We start from the raw sequence: 17,074 nt of genomic DNA, 5'->3' as shown, positions 1-17,074 counted from the left end.
TATCTATCTATCTATCTATCTATCTATCTATCTATCTATCTATCTATTTATCTATCTACCTATGTATCTATCCATCTGTCTGTCTGTCTACCCATCTCTCCCACTGCTGAGAACAAAGCCTTTCCTGTAGCAGGCACTACATACCTGTTTGTTGTCTTGAAGCTGGATGCTTTGGATGAGCAGCTCGTCTTGTCACTGGGTGTCCCCCCTCACACCCTTCCACCCATGACCATGTGATCTGGTCTCCATGCTGCTTATTCCCTCAGTCCCAGCTGATTATGGCCAGTCACATTCCAGAGGCCACTTTACGAAAGAACATAAACAGGGAACAGAGTACCACAGGGAATTTGTCTACCAAGAGAATAACCCATGGCACCAGAGACCACTAATCCAAGGCCCCCTCAGAGACTGTCTCTGATATTGACTTGTACAATCACTCTGCTCTTTCCTGAGTCTTGCTTTCCCCCTCACATTAGCCTTTGGCTCCAGCTCAAAACCTCTTTTACAACAGGCAGCTAACAGTCCAGCCTCCATTTGAAGGTGTCTTTCACCTCTCTAGACACAGATACCGTTCTAGCTCTACCTACTTGGTGACTGTCACCAAGCTCTGTCACCTGACCCATCCCTACCCAATGGGCTCCTGCCATTTCAAACTCACTGCCTTGTCTTTCTATACATTATTCAAACTTTCACTATAGGTAGAACACAGAATCTACCCCCACTATAGAGATCTCCCCTAGGTGCCAAGGTAGGCAATGTCATAAATACCATGTGTGAATGTCCACAAGTCTCCTTCTACATTTTTGCTGTTTTTTTCCCTGTGTTAAAATGTATAGACTGGGTGAATGTGGAGTGGGATGTAGTGGTGGGGTGGGGGAAATGTTGGACTTGATAATTTCCAAGGTCCCATCCCTCTTTGTGACTCCACAATACTATGATTTTCTACTCCCATTCCTTCCCCCTCCTAATATTTTATCACAGGAAATGGACCAGAGAACCTGATGGTTTGAGACAGGACTTCCTGGGAGGGCCATGGGGTCTGTTGAGGGAGGGTGGACTTTGTGTGAATTCAGGGGGGGATACCTGTGAGTGGAGCATAGATGAGGTAGTGAGTAGAGAGTTGGAATCAAGCAGACCTGGGCTCATATTCCACTGGTGACACTAACTCTGTGGCTATGGGAAAATCCTTCAAACTCTTTGATACTCAATTTCCTCATCTTTAAAATGGAGATAGTAAAACCTGTAGTACTCTTGTAGTCTGAGAGATTTAGAGACCCCTTAAGGACTGGAGTATAGGACAGGGTCGTCTGGAATGAATTCACAGACTCAAGCATTCTTTAAGTCAAGGTGAAAAAGATTTGTTGTCACACTATACAATGGGTAAGGATTCTCAAGGAACCTGCCATGGTTGGGCAGAGCTCCTTAGGGAACTTGCAACCTGACAGGATATAACCTGAGCTTATATAGAAAGAGTAGTCAATTATGTGGCAAGTATGCTAATTAGGTGATAACATACAACCTTAGTCAAAAGCATCATTCACTAATGGAAACTTCTGTGGGGGGGAAGAGAGGGTTCCTAAAGGATATATTTTTGGTCTGTTATGTCTGTAACAAGACAGTTTCAGGAATTGGTGTCCATAGCTTGACCTCTGGATTGTATATGGTAACTGTGGGCATCAGTACTTGATAGTTCTGCTGGTACAAGATGGTCCTGTTCATGTAGGGGAAATTTTACAGAGGTCAGCTTGTTCTTGTAACAGGGAGAGATAGTGAGATAGTTTGCCTCTCTGGGTCCACTCATAAGTTATTGGAGGGAAACTGTCAGGGATAGTGTTTTGAGGCTAGGAAGAAATTGGGTTTCAAACATAAGCACCCAATCACCCCATCAGTACTTACTTCTCAGAAGTCTTATGAGATTTATTTGAAATGATGTCTTTAAAATGTTTTGCAATTTTCAAATTGTGATGCAAAAATTTATCACTATTATTATTGGATAGAAAGGACCAGGTATTAAACTCTTCTCTTTGTGAGACTGAAGGCCACACAATATCAGATACCTCCAAAAGAGGTAGAAAATATGAATTCTGACTAGATCCCCAATAGAACCTGTAACTCATCAAGTGTCTGAATGGACAAGAGGCTTCTGGACCAAAACTGGGCTAAAGGAATTTGAGATTTGAAGGCACTTCAAGACCTGTTTTCCCCCTTTCTTCCTCCTCTCTCTCCCATCACTCTTCATTTGCTGTTTGGATAATGTTATCCTGCATGTAGCAAACCTGGATTTCATCCAAACATTTGACCAAGTGCACCATGATTCTTTGTGGACAATCTGAGAGATATGGAATGGGTGACAGATAGCAGAGCTCCTTCTCAGAACTCATCCTGGTGGGCCTTCGTCTTGAAAGGTTTTCGCATTTCATTAATTTCTCTTATACCTGAATTCTACCTTAAAGTCCACAGTCACTAATCTTCCAAGCCTTGAGCTTCCTAGGCACCCAGGACTCAGATATCAGCCATACCCATTCTTATAACCTTTGCTCTTCTGCCATTGCCATGGTAACTCATAAATGAATGGCATAGTCTGGTATCTACTCCCTATTTCACTTCTCTTCATTGTCTCTTCACATTCCAGATGACCTATGTGATTTTTTTCCTGAGTGATAAGTATAAGAAATCATACATAATATACTAGAAGAAGGTTATTGGAATTGCACCCAAAAGAAACATACACAGACTAGATGATATTTGAGTTCCTAGCTATTTTGTCTAGTTAGAATTCATGTCTTTTTTTGCCTCCTTAGTAATTCTCTGGTGACATGGAATGATTACTCAAGAAGTACAGTGGAATGAGTCAGAGGGCCTGGGTTTAAGTGTCATCTCTGATGCTTACCTATTTATGTACTTAACCTCCCTGAATCTCTATTTTCTTATTTGTATAACTGAGGGTGAGGTCCTTTAAGCTCTAAGCTCTATAATCTTAAGAATGGCCTCTTTCACTAAAATACCTCCAGACTGTTCCATATCACACAGGATAGAGGTTCTTCATCCATTCTTCCATCCTAGGTTCAATCATAGACAATCAGAATGTGTCAGAATGGAATTAAATGCTCAAGTAGTTTGCTTGATGCCTAATAATTCTCAGGCATCGGGAAAGCTTTGTATGCTCTACTTATATTATACCCCTGGTATTATAGAAACCCTTAGCTAATAAGATATTCCCCTTTTCTATCCCCACTCACCCACCCAAGTGGACAAGGGCACAGAAAAAAGCTATCAAATGTAAACATTTTCCCCAGCACCACTGTTGTGGTTTCAGGTGCTAGAGATCCCAAATTGTAAGGACACAGGGTCAGTCTGCCTGGAATGAATTCAATCACTAAAGCCTTCTTTCAGTCAAAGTAGTGAAGCTTATTGTAACACCAGTATGGCAGTCAGATTCCTAATAAATTTACGAATTTGAAGAGGATGGGACTGATATTTATATACAAAAAAAGGGAAAAAGGGTCAGTGAAAAGATCTTGATGGGAGTGGTAAGTAGCCTGGAGTGGGCCAGGTATAGACAATGAAAGGAGTTAAATGCTCAGAGAGCCACAGTGAAAGGGCTGTTAAAAGGATTATTGAGTAGGTGGGATAGTCTGGGTCAGTGATCTGGGCTGTGTGTGAAAGTTCAAGGACTGGGTTGCTTTCAAAGACATGGTCTTTTCCTTTTAGGGATACAGGTTCCATCACCCCAACACTCTATCATCAACACAGTATGATGCTTGGGACACTACAGTGGTGGCGCTGCCTTGTAAACATTCCAAATTGGCTCTTGTGCTACCTTCCTTAAACCTTCAGTAATGTCATGTGGTATGATCTTACACAATGAGGGAGTGTCCTATCTGAATTATCTACTTGGTGGCACTCTACTTAAGCCAAGGAGTCTTTTGAGAGCCTCAAGCACATACATGAGACATCTTTTCAAAAGACTGCAGTATCCCATCTGTCTGTCAAGAAACATTTCTTAAGTACCTACCATGTGTTAGACATTGTGCTGAGCACTGGGGATACAAGGGAAGGTAAAAGTTCCTGCTGTCAAGGACTTCATAGCCTAATGGGGGAGACAACATAAAAATAATTATATCCATAATAAATGAGAAATAATCAATAGAGGGAAGCCATTAGAATTAAGGGGGATAGAGAAAGGCTTCCTGTAGAAGGCAGAGTTTTCAACTGACACTTGAAGGAAGTCAGGAAAGCCAGGAGGTAGAGATGAGAGTGAGCACCCCAGGCATACAGACAGCCAGAGAAAATTCCTGGAGTCAGAAGATGGAATGTCTCATTTGAGGGAAAGCAAGGAGGCCAGTGTCACTGCATTGCAAAACGTGTGTGTGTGTGTGTGTGTGTGTGTGTGTGTATGACCTCTCAAAAGAATCAATGTGGGAAGAGAAGATCCACAGAGTTTCTGGGCAGAACAGAAGCAATTGCTATTTACACTCACTCTGAGCCATCAAAACCCAAACAATGGGCAAGTGAGGCTTGTGCTGGGACCTATTCTTGGTCAATCAATGAGAGCCAGAGTGATTTGGGTTCAAAGGCATGGTCAAGTAGTTCTATTTGAGTCCCAATGGGATTTATCAAAGACTGGTTTACCAGAGCTGTATTTCAAAAAATCATAAATGAAAATTACAGGAGACAAAAGAGTTAATTGTCCCAGTTTAAAAAAAAAGATAAATAAATAGGGAAGAAGGGAAAAATAAGTGAAACCCCCAAACCCCAAGATATCTTGTGAAGTATAAGCAGTCACATGGCCTTGTAAGCCTTCTGGGTCGTAAGGACTCCAAAGATTGTCTTCTCTAATTGTCTGAAGTCTTAGAAGCAGCAAAAAAATGGCTCCATATGGATTAGTGAAGACATCAAGAGAGAAAGAAGAAGCAATGGAAGGAAACCAAGAGTAGTTACTTGGAAAGTTGTTAGGTTGTTGTTTGTCCTTCATTCTTAAAGAGGACCATGACATTGGGAAGGTGATGCCGTGACTTATAAGTGAATTGGATTTAAGTGAAGGCGGGCTGTGCAAAGTCATCAGCCTCACTCTCTCCTCCTGTACCATCTGGCTCCAGTGGCAAGATATAAGTCAGGAGGATTGGAGACTGCTCCTGATGCAGTGGAGGACCTTGGCCTTTTTAAATTAAGGACTTTCTCAGGTCTCCTTTTGACTGAGGCAGTGCCCATTCAGTGATTAGAGCTAGGTAAGCAATGAAGCAAAGAATGGCCTCTTTTACCTAGTTAAAAAAATTAATCTGGGAGAGGAAGACATCCAGGGTTTCTGGCCAAAACAGAAACAATTGGCATTTACACTCACTCTGAGCCATCAGGCCCCAAACAATGACCAAGTGAAGTTTAGGCTGGGACTTATTGTTGGCCAATATATGAGATCCAGAGTGATTTGAGTTTAAAGGCTTGGTCTTTAAGAAAGAAATCACTGGGGATATTAACAGCACCTACTTCACAGAGTTGTTATGATCAGATGAGGTGTTATTTATAAGATGCTTAGCACAAGGCTTGGCACACAGTAGGGACTAATAGACACATAATAGATGTCCTTTCCCTTCCTGTACCCTGGAAATTTTAAACAATATATGCAAAACTGAATTCATTCTCTTTCCTTCTTAACCCTCCCCTCTTCCAACCTACTCTATTACTATAGAGAATGCCAGCATCCTCCCATGTCACAATCAATAGTCCTTAGTGTCACTCTTTTCTCCCTTTGGCACTGTCTCCTCCATGGGCATGAGGTGTATGTTGTTTGGAGGTCAAGTCTAGAGTATAATCAGCCTTGTGCACTGTTGACATAGATTGGTGACAGAAGCATGCATCCTGAGGCTAGCAGTTTCCTTGAGGTAGGGAAAGAGAAGTGGAATCCTCTCTTCTCCTTTGGGAAACTTCCCTAGGGAAGGAACATGACTATCATGAAGTACTGGAGGATGGAGGAATGGTGAGGTTGTGGACCAGCTGGCACTAGAAGAGAAAAAAGACAACAGGTGGGAAGCAATACCCCTCCCCTCCCTGGGAAGGATGTAGGAGTGAGGAGTGCTGTTCTAGTATTTGGGTGCTAGTTCCAGCTTCAGATAGAAGGAAGGAGAGAGTGAGCAAGAAGAAGAAAAGAAAGAGGGTATAGAAAGAGAAAGAAAAATGATGGAGAGAGGGAGTAGAAATGATGGGGTAGTAGGACCTGGACCCCTAAAAGGAAAAGATCATGTCTTTGAAAGCAACCCAGTACCTGAATTTTCCCACACATTTCAGCAGCCCAGATCACTGGCATCTCTGCCCAAGGCAACTGGCCCACCCCAGCCCACCTAGATTAAGTAATTAGCCTACTTGATATCTCTTTCAGAGTTGTACCTGGTCCATTCCAGACTACTTCCCATTCCTTAATCCCATCCAGATTCCTTTCATTATCCTTTTTTGTATATAAGCATCAGTCTCACCCCCATTAAATTGCAGGTTCACTAGGAACCTTGACTGCTACTATTAGCATTACAATAAACCTTGCCACTTGATTTGAACATGGTTTGAGTAGTGAATTCATTCCAGGTAGATGCTGCCCCGTACCCTGACATATCAGGGTTCCCAGCAACCCCAAAACACATCAGAGATGGAGAAAAAAAAAGGGATTGTGATCTTGCTTTTTGTCACAGCCCACAGCTTCTTACTTAGGTGCATCAAAATCAAGTCCTAAGCTTCCTGGCCTACCTTATTCCTTGGGCTATCCCTTTTCCTTGGCTTCATCTTTGTTAGCCTCCCCCTTGGGACCATTCCCCTCATTCCCTCACAAACTGAGCATTACTGAACCTCCAGATTAAGCCCTGTATTATCCTTAACCTCTTCCCCAGTTTGATTGGGGATTGATTATTTTCTATTTATCAGCCAGTCTACCAGACAAACCTCAATTACCTGAATCACTATTTTGTGAGGATAGGCTGAATACAGGTGAAAAGTATCCTTAGACTTGTGAATGACTTAGCTATTCTCAACAATACAATGATCCAAGGTGAGCCCAAAGGACTAATGATGAAGCATGCTATCTGCCTCCAGAGAAAGAATTGATATTGATTGAATGTAGACTGAAGCAAGTAACTTTTATTTCATTTTTTTCTTTTACTCTAGCTTTCTTGTACAAAATGACTAATATAGAAACATTTTACATAATTGTCCGTGTATAACTTATATTTGATTGCTTACAGTCTCAGGGAAGAAGGAAGGGGGGAAGGGAGAGTGAGGGAGAGATAGAATTTGGAACTCAAAACTTTAAACAAAAATTTCAAAAATGATAGTTAAAATCATCCTTAGTAGAGGCAGCAGAAAGATGATGCTCTCAATATCACCTAAATTCATTGAAAACAGCATCATGACAAAAAAGATAAAAAATCCATATTCAAGTTCCATAGCTATCACAATTAAGAATATGAAGAAGATCAACACGACACTCCAGACAAGCCAGTTCTTCCAGTCCTCATCGAGAATAAACCCTGCAGAGCAGACCAAGGCTTGTTACCTCTTAGAAGCTGTTCCCAGGTAGACTGTAGATTCCCTTCCCCATGCTCTCCTCTAGGAAGGCTGGAACCACTTGTCTCTTCTCCTATCCCAGTTACAGCCAATAGCTGACTTTCTCCACCCCTCTGGATTACCTGACACACCAAATTATACACAACCCGTTTCATCTTCAGGAACCTTCCCATCTCCTCACTCTTAAATTCCTCAAGAAATCTCTGGGCCACTGCACATGTGAAGAAGAACTATCCACATGCTGCTGTGAGAACCTAGGGTGAGTCACACTTGTCTTTGAAAGGACTTGGGTCAGGACGTCCAGAGATTGGAGTAAGAACAGAATGAGGACTTGGAGTTAACACCCAATGAGTATTTTATGGGGACTGCCCTTTAATATTGTCCAATTACCCTCCCCCCCCATCTCGGCTCCAGGTCAACATTACCTGGGCAACTGTGCCGGGTCCACAAATAACAAATACAAACACCTATTTCCAATGGAAAAGTCCCTGTCAGGATCCCATACAGGTGCCACCAAAAGTTCTTTTTCTGAAGACGTTCTGAAAGAGAGCAGAAGGGTCAAAGACATAACCACTCAGACTGTCCCCTACCTTCTGGAGTATAAATTCTGACTGAAGGGATCAGGAGCTCCCAAAAGACTGGGAGTAGGAGTTTTCTCCAACTAAATCTGTCTCATGGAAGATGACCAATGGCCCAACTCTCCAGCTGAAGAAAGTGCTGAAGTGGAGAGATGTGAATCTGTTGTGATCTCATGGTTCCCAAAGACAGCTCATTACCACTTATTTTCACCCTCATTTTCTTATACAGAGGACATTCCAGAAGAGGGTAGAGATCACCAGCCTCAGGAACAGAAGTGTTAGTGGGAGGATCCAGGGACTCAGGGACAATTTCCTTAACCCAGTCACAGACCCCTGAGGAAAGAGGAGCTCTGAGACTGAGATATATCTTGTGCTCCTTTAACTTTTCTGTCTGTATTAGCTTATAAACAAAGCACCCCAGAAAACCCCAAATGGTGTTTATTATAAGGGTTACTGGCGCTATTGTTGGGTTAAAGGGTTAGGGGAAGGCTGGAAGTACCCAGTGCTCATATCCCTGTATCTTCCCTGCTCAAACTGGCCCATAGGGCTCAAAACAAATTTCCTACCCTGACTTTTCCTCATACTTACCTCTCTGGGTGAGTAACCAAGTTGTAGAGAATAACCATGTTACTGTCCACATGCCAATGATATTCCTCAACACACTTGCCATCTGGGCATCCATTGCAATAGTCTCTTCCTCACCTGAAACACATGATGCCAACTCAGGAGAATCTGCCCTGCACACTCCGTCCTGGCACAGGAAAAGGCATTCCATATCGGTCTTTGGGAGTCCTCTCCCCTTCCTCAAGTAGAAGAAGGTCAGTCATAGAAACATCCTTCACAAGGAAAGGAGCATCCTTGTCCCTGATCAGGGAGGAGGACGGAGATCTGGCTGGGCATAGGGAGAACAGGGGCCACAGCCATACACTCCAGGCTCTTCAACCACTCACCCCATCCCTGGCTCTCTCTGGCTCCTGCTGCTCCCTCTTATGCTCCTTGCACCCATTCTTCACCTGCAGATACCTCCCTTCAAAGCCCAGAAACTGTCTACCAACCTCAGGATAGAACACATCTATTGAGAATAAAGTTAGACTATACAGAGGGGTCTACAAGGAATGTATTAATGTGATAGGTGTGAAGAGGTGCTGCTTTGTATAGTTTGGGGATTCAGCCAATCAGTTAGTCAATACGCATTCATTCAGTGTCTATGATGTGCTCGGCATTGTGTTAAGTGCAGGGGGGTACAAAAAAAGGCAAAAGACAACGTCTGCTCTCAAGGAGCTCCCAGTCTAATGGGGAGACAAGCAGTAATGTGCAAATGTGCTAGATTGAAGATAAATAGGAAATAGTCTTTCCTTCCTTCCTTCCTTCCTTCCTTCCTTCATCCCTCACTTCTTTTCTCCCACCCTTGCTCCCTCCCTCTCTCCCTCCTTCCCTTCCTCCCTCTCCTCCTTCTTTCTTTCTCTTTTCCTTCTTCCCCTTCCATTCCTCTTCTTCCGTTCCTCCCCTTCCTTCCCCTTCCTCCTTTCTTCCCTCTATCCTTCCATCCTCTCCTTCCTTCTTTTCTTCCTTCTTTCTTTCATTTGTTTGTTTGTTCCTTCCTTCCCTAGTGATTAGCCCAGTGCTTGGCACATAGGGGACACTTAATAAATGTTTATTGAATTGAATTGTTCTCACTTGGCACTTCCCCTGTTCTACTAATATAGTAACTGTGTGGTGGTGGTGGTGGTGGTGGTGGTGTTGTGTGTGTGTGTGTGTGTGTGTGTGTGTGTGTGTGTGTGTGTGTATGTGCTGACTCACTAGAAGCTGGGCATATTGATGCTTCTTTTACACCTCTCCCTTGCTACTTTCTTCTTCTTCCTTGGTTTCCCCTTTTTCTGTCTCCCCCTCCCAATCTTCCCACTTCCTTTCTTTTTCCCCTTGTGTTGAAACCTGAAAAATTGGCATTGGAACCTAACACAATAGTGAGAAAGAAATGGGATTAGAATCTCCTCTACATAAGTAAGAGGTGTCAGGTGGAGAAGAGGAATAAGACAAACCAGCATCTTACCTAGAACATACCTTTCATGGTGTGTTCTCCCAGACCTGCTTAGGACTAATTTTCTTAATTTCAGACCAGAGCTACAAGCTCCTTTTCCACACTGGTCTAGCCCCTTGGATTTGGTTACCCTTGGAACTGTGGTGCAACATGCTGTTTATACTCTCTCAGAGTGGAAAAACAGCTTTTTTTTTTCTCCTCAGATGGGCCTAATCAGGAGTAACCACACAACACCACGAGACAGGATTCAAAGTCTTGTCTCACCAGAAATCAGAACAAATCTGTTCCCTCATTCTTATGTAATGTATGAAAAGTATGAGAGACATAATATCTGGGCAATTAATCATTTTATTAATTATGTCTAGCGAATAACTAACAAAATGAAGGTCATTTGGCCATCTCTCCTAAGCCAAAGATGGATCATAGCACCCTATTGATGCTAATATGGCCTTGGAAGAGTGAGTGTTCTCCACAGATGGCAATCAACTCTGATTAGTTAACAATTATTGAGGAGAATGAATATTTATAATAAAAAGGGGACCTATTCTAATGAGGGGCTAGGGGAAATGTGACTTTGATTATATCACTCTTACTCCCATGACATCCCCAGCCTCCTCCTATACAAAAGATCTCCCCTCTCCCACCCAAGCCTAAGTAGAACACAATGGGCTTCTCCTGTTGGGTGGGAGATTTGAGAATGAAGAAGAATGAAGAAATAGGAAGGGAAAAACCCTGGATCTCCCCAATAGTAATTGGTTATTAATGTCAGAGAGCAATAATAATTTCTCTCACTTGGTTCATACATTGCCAAAATCACACGCAGCCTTGTAAGCCTTCTAGAGCCGAAGGACTCCAGAGATTGGCTTCTCCAATTGTCTGAAGCCTTAGAAGCAGCAAAAAAGAGGCTCCATATGGGTTAGTAAAGACATGCGGAGAGAAAGAAGAGGCAAAGGAAGGGAATGAAGACTACTTACTGGAAAAGTTGTTAGGTGATAAGAAATTGAACAACTTGAAAGATTATGGGAAGGGAACAGAATGTCTCACTTTCCCTCTCTCAGCTTTCAGCGATTCTCCTACTCCATTCTTAATTAGGCCCTGGGAAACAAGCAAACAAAAAAGTGATGACATGTCTGATCCCTCTCTGGGTAGGAGGGCAGTGTTGGTGATCTCATGGGGAAGTAGTTTAAAACTTCTCTGAGAATTCTGGGATTTGGAGTTTTGCTCATTTTCCTTCCCAGGGAAATATTGGGAAGTAACAGATGAGAAGGATACAACCCCAGAGATGGCTTGAATGAGTCTTTCAGGAATTTCAGGAAGGAGATAGAGAGGCAGACTCTGATTCTGGCAGATAGGGTGGAGATGGTGTTGAGCATGTTGAGCTGGTGTTGTTGCACCAGGGCAGCCAAGGTCTTCATCTACCCCAGGGAGATGGGGTAGCAGCACCAAAGTAGAAGATAAGCCTGATCATTAATAGATGTCCTCCTCACCCCCAGCCATGAATCCGGGTGAATGAAGAGGTGTCTTTTTTCTCCTCCCACTGTCTCTTCTCCTCTTACTTTCCATCCTTTCGGGCAGAGACTTAAATACAAAGTGTCCTGTTCCATTTAAACTATTCTTTAATGTTTAAAGGTAATTTTGTTAAGCCTGGTTTCTCTAGATAAAAGAAAGCAATCTCTATTGTGCCCTTGGGTTTTGTACACCCTGAAGCTACTCCATGGGGCAGGGGCTTCAAGCTGCCCTGGTAGTCAGATTGACACTTCAGGATTGGAACTGTGGGGCTGGAGCTTTAGTCCAAGGCTTTTCTTCTGGTGAAAGGGCTAGGAAAGGAAGAGCTGAGAACATGACCAGTGCTCTACATGGAGATCAAGACTAGAGTAGCTGGCCCTGGGAAATTTTGAAAATCCCACTAGCTGCTGAAATGAAAGGGGAGGTAACTCCACTACTTTCCTAAGGTCCCAGACATGCAACCCCAGTCTTTAATCTTATTCACTACCTGTGAGTATGAGAGTGGATTGAGGGGTAGAGGGCTCCATGTAGAAGCACTTAATGCTTTTCTTTTCATTTTTGCTATGTGTAGTTAACTATTATGACCATAGTATGCTGAGTAACTGTGTCCTTTGAATGTGAGAAGTAGGTTTAATTGACAGATAGAAGAGATTCTAAGAGCAGGGTAGGGACTCTAGAGTTATCATGTCCAAATTTGGATATTTTGATCCAGAGGCCATAGATGTGTGCCCACTGCTGGTCTTTCCACCAGATCTCCAGCCTGGCCTCCTGCCTTGGGGAAGGGCAATAACATTATTCTTTCAGCTCCAAGCACCCTTTTCCTAACCTCTTTTAGAGGACTCCACTCTAAGGGACTCCAATCCTCGAGGTGAGCAGAGGCACCTAAGTGGTGCAAAGGATAGAGCACTAGACCCGACCTGAAGTCTTTCAAGAAGATACAGGCCTTTCTGAGTTCCAGTCTAACTTTAGACACTTATTAGCTATGTGACCCTGGGCAAGTCACTTAACCTTTGTCTGTCTCAGTTCCCTCAACTGCACAATGGGGATAATGATAGCACTTATTCCTAGGGTTGTTGTGAGGACCAAATGAAATATCTACAAAGTGCTTAGCAGAGTGTCTCACACATGGTAGGTACTTAATAAATGCTTGTTTCCTTCCTTCCTATGGAAAATGAAAATCTTCCTAAACTCATTCCCCCAAAATTAACAAACTCTGCTCTGGTCATAACCCTCCCCCATCCCAATGATTCTAAACCCCTGATCATCATTCAAACCCCATTCTCTGTCCCTCACTGCCTGATCCCTTATTCCCATTCCCCTCAGCTCCACCCATTCTCCAGTTACCCACTCTTTCAGCCGTGCTCTCTGATATGCCTGCTCCAGAGACAACAAACTTGCTTTTATTTTCAAACCTTTCCTTTCCCTCTCCTTCTATCTTTTGGGTCTCACTGAGGCCTGGCTCTCTCTTGATAACAGAATCTCCCTGGCCACCCTTTCCCACACTGGCTGCACTTTCGCTTATTTCTCCAACTCACTGATCAAGATGGGGGAGTTGCGATACTCCTTGCTCCCCATTTCTGTCTCCAGATTTTCTCTCTACTACTATCACTCAGTAATCTCTCCTTCTTTAAGGTTCACTCAGTCCATATTTACCACCCAATCATTTCTGGTAGTTGCTGTCCACAGACCTGCAGGGCACTGCCCTTCTTTACTTCATGAGTTCAGTGCTTGAGTCACAGTCTCTCCTTAACTCCTGCCTTCCCAGTAGGAGACTTCAACATATATGTTGATAGTTCCTTAGACACCCTAAACTCCTAGTTCCTCAACTTATTTATTCCCCATGTACTCCTCTATCCCATTGAAGACACCCACAAATATGATCATACCCTTAATCTTGCTACTTCCACAGACACACCACTTCTGTGCTGACAAGCTTTGAAATTCCCTTACCTAATCATAATCTATTATCACTTCATCTTTCCTTCTGCCTTGCAACCCCTAACCTTATTCTTCATTCACATCATGACCCCCAGTCTCCCAGCCCCTCAGTTCTCTCCCAGGCAATCACCCCTCCACTAGTTATACTTTCCTACTTTCCCCATCTTGACCTCTTGGTGAATTGGTTTAAGTCTACATTGTCCTCTTCTCCTGAGTCCCTTACCCCCTCATCCTCTTGTAAATCTTGCCCTTCCATACCTCAGCTTTGGATCACTCCCACTCTTTGCTTCCTTGTCTGCTACACACTGCTGCTGAATGAAGCTGGACAAAATTATGAAACTGTGCTGACTAGGTTCACTACAAATTTGTGTTATATAGCTTCAACTGGGGCTTAAGCAAGGCAATCCTTTTATAATTCCCATATCAATTCACTACCCCACTCTCCACAGGGGGTCTTCCAAACCTATTTTTAATCCTTCTTCAAACATCCCATGGCTCCCCCTTCCCCCACCCTCCTAACTGAGAACCTTGACTCATATTTTACTGAAAAAAATTGAGGTCATTGTTGGATAGTTCCCTTTTCACTCCTTTTCCTCATATCACACCACTCAGACGCCTTCTGCTACCATCTCCATCCTCTTCCTTGCAAAGGCAAACTTCTCTACATGCAGAAGTGATCCTGTTCTAGTTCAGCAGATTGCTCCTTTCTATTATCCTCACTCTCTCATGTATCTTCAAATTCTCTCTGTCTACTGGCTCTTTCTTTATTGATTACAAACACCCATCCCTCAAAACCCCTCACTTGACCATCCATCCTGGCTATCTCTTCTCTTCTTTGGTGGCTAAATTTGTCAAGAAGGTAGGGCCATTGCCAGTTGTCCTGACCTATGTCTGGCCACTGGACTCTGACGACTCTGGAGGAGAGAATGAGGCTGATGACTTTGCAGAGCCCTGTGTCACTGAACTCCAATTCACTTGCAAGTCAAGATGTCACCCTCCTGATGGTGCTGGTCCTCTTTGAGAACAAAGGAAGAACAACAATCTGTGAGTAGTAAGAGCTGCCCGCCCTGGGGACCCAACAGAGCAGTTCCATTTGGGCAATGCTGCTATTTCCTCCCTTCTCCTCCTCCTCCTCCTTCTCCTCCTCCTCTTCCTCCTCTTTCTCTTCTTCCCCTCCCCCATTTTCCTTCTCTTCTCCCTCTGTCCATGAAGAGAGTCATATCCTTAAATGTGGTTTTGATTGCTTATACTTCACAAAGTATCTTGGGGTTTAGGGGTTGGACTTTTTTTCTTTTCTATTTATTCTATCTTTTTTCTTTTTACAAACTGGGACAATTAACTCTTTTGTCTCACGTAGTTTTCATTCATAACTTTTTTTTTTTGATGAGGCAACTGAGGTTAAGTGACTTGCCCAGAGTCACACAGCTATTAAGTGTTATTTGTCTGAGGCCGGGTTTGAACTTAGGTCCTCCTGACTCCAGGGCCAGTGCTCTATCCACTGCACCAGCTAGCTGCCTCCATTCATGATTTCTTGAAATATAGCTCTGATAAACCAGGCTTTGATAAAACCCATTGGGATTCAAATAGAGTTACTTGACTATTCCTTTAAACCCAAATTATTCTGGCTCTTAATTGTCTTGATTGTCTGCCTCAGTTCCCTCAATTGTAAAATGGGGGAATGATAGCATTTACTTCCTAGGGTTGTTCTGAAAACTGTGTGTGACTGGTGTGGCAATTTGCTACTGAACTGATTATTCCTTAGTCCTAGTTAATTCCTTCCTCTCTAGGGCTCCTTCCACATACTCATTATCCTTCCTTTCTTGCTCTGAACTTTCAGAAACTGGACTGCACCCCTCTCCCTCCATTATTTCAGTCTCTCATTCCCCGAGTCCCCTTGGTCCTGAAGTGCCTTCAACTCTTAAATTCCTTTAGCCCTGTTTTCCTGAGGCCTCTTGTCCATTCAGAAGCCTAAAGAGTTACAGGGTCTACTGGGGACCTGGTCAGAGTTTGTATTTTGTATCCATTTAGAGATGTCTGATATTGGATGGCCTTGGATCTCACAAAGAGAAAAGTTTAATCATTGGTCCTTTCTCTCCAATAATAATAGTGATAAACTTTTTGTATCACAATTGGAAAATTACCAAACATTTTACAGACATCACTTCAAATAAATCTCGTAAGAATTCTGAGAAGTAGGTACTACAGGTTTTATTATTCCCATTTTATGGATGAGGAAACTTGAGTATCAAAAGTTTAAGGGATTTTCCCATAGTCACTGAGTTAGTGTCGCCAGTGGGATGTGAGCCCAGATCTGGTTGATTCCAACTCTCTGTCCACAACCTCATCTATGCTCCACTCACCGGTATCCCTCCCTCCCTCCCAAATTCATGCACACACTCCCCCCTGCTCCAGCAGACCCCATGGATCTCCCAGGAAGACATGTCCCAAGCCATCAGGTTCTCTGGTCCATTTCCAGAGGGGAGGGAGTGAGAAATCATAGTATTGTGGAGTCACAAAGAGTGATGGGACCTTGGGGACAATCAAGTCCAACAGTCCCTCCCACTCCACCACTACATTCCACTCCACATTCACCCAATCTACACATTTTGCCACAGAAAAAACAACCAAAAGACAGAAGGAGACATGGAAGTTCACACATGGTATTTGTGACATTGCCTACCTTGACACCTAGGGGAGGTCTGCTCGAGTTGGGGTAGATTCTGTGTTCTACATAAAGTGAAAGTAAAAATAAAGTATAGAAAGCCAAGGCAGTGAGTTGAAAACATTAGGAGACCATTGGGTAGGGGTGGGTCAGGTGACAGGACTTGGTGACACTCCCTGAGTAGGCGGAACTAGAACAGTATCTGGGTCTAGAGAGGTGAAAGACTTCTTCAAATGGAGGCTGAACTATTAGCAGCCCTGTTGTAAAAGAGAGGATGAGTTGTGGTCAAAGGCTATTGCAAAGGGAAAAGAAAGGCTCAGGAAAGAGCAGAGTGGTTGCACAAGACAGTTATTAGGGACAGTCTCTGAAGGAGCCTTGGACTGGTGGTCTCTGGTGCCATGGATTATTCTCCTGGTAGACAAATTCCCTGTGACTCTCTGTTTCCTGTTTATGTTCTTTGATAAAGTAGCCTCTGGTATGTGACTGGCCATAATTAGCTGGGCTGAGGGAGTAAGTAGCGTGGAAACCAGTTCATGTGGTCATAGGTTGGGGCGAGGGAAGACGTGACAAGATGAGCCGCTTATCCAAACCCACAAGGTTCCCCTCAGAACTCTGGAGAAGAGATAAAGGCAGGAAATAAGTACTTAATAGATAACCTACTATGTGCCAGACAATGTTCTAAATGCTTTACAAATATTATGTCATTTGATCCCCACATCAACTCTGGAAAGTAAATGCTATTATTATCCCTATTTTGTAGTTGAGGAAACCAAGGTATATAGAGCTTAAGTAACTTGTCCAGGGTCC

At 43.3% G+C, this 17,074-nt stretch overlaps 1 long non-coding RNA gene and 1 pseudogene across 1 annotated transcript; one reads left to right on the top strand and one right to left on the bottom strand.

Moving 5' to 3' along the window:
* The window catches only part of LOC114039756, a 201,755-nt pseudogene that overhangs the window by 18,717 nt on the left and 165,964 nt on the right, over positions 1–17,074 (top strand).
* LOC114039762 lies at positions 7,233–16,390 on the bottom strand. The gene is made up of 5 exons (XR_003568699.1): positions 16,286–16,390; positions 11,136–11,256; positions 8,712–8,825; positions 7,971–8,084; positions 7,233–7,508 (listed from the first exon to the last, which is right to left on the bottom strand). It is a non-coding gene; the product is annotated as an uncharacterized LOC114039762 (long non-coding RNA).

Source organism: Vombatus ursinus, unplaced genomic scaffold (assembly GCF_900497805.2).
Source record: "Vombatus ursinus unplaced genomic scaffold, bare-nosed wombat genome assembly UNPS02012319.1, whole genome shotgun sequence".
NCBI classification, from domain to species: Eukaryota; Metazoa; Chordata; class Mammalia; order Diprotodontia; family Vombatidae; genus Vombatus; species Vombatus ursinus.
Note: the sequence above shows the minus strand (reverse complement) of the source record. Positions and strands in the feature narration are given on the sequence as shown.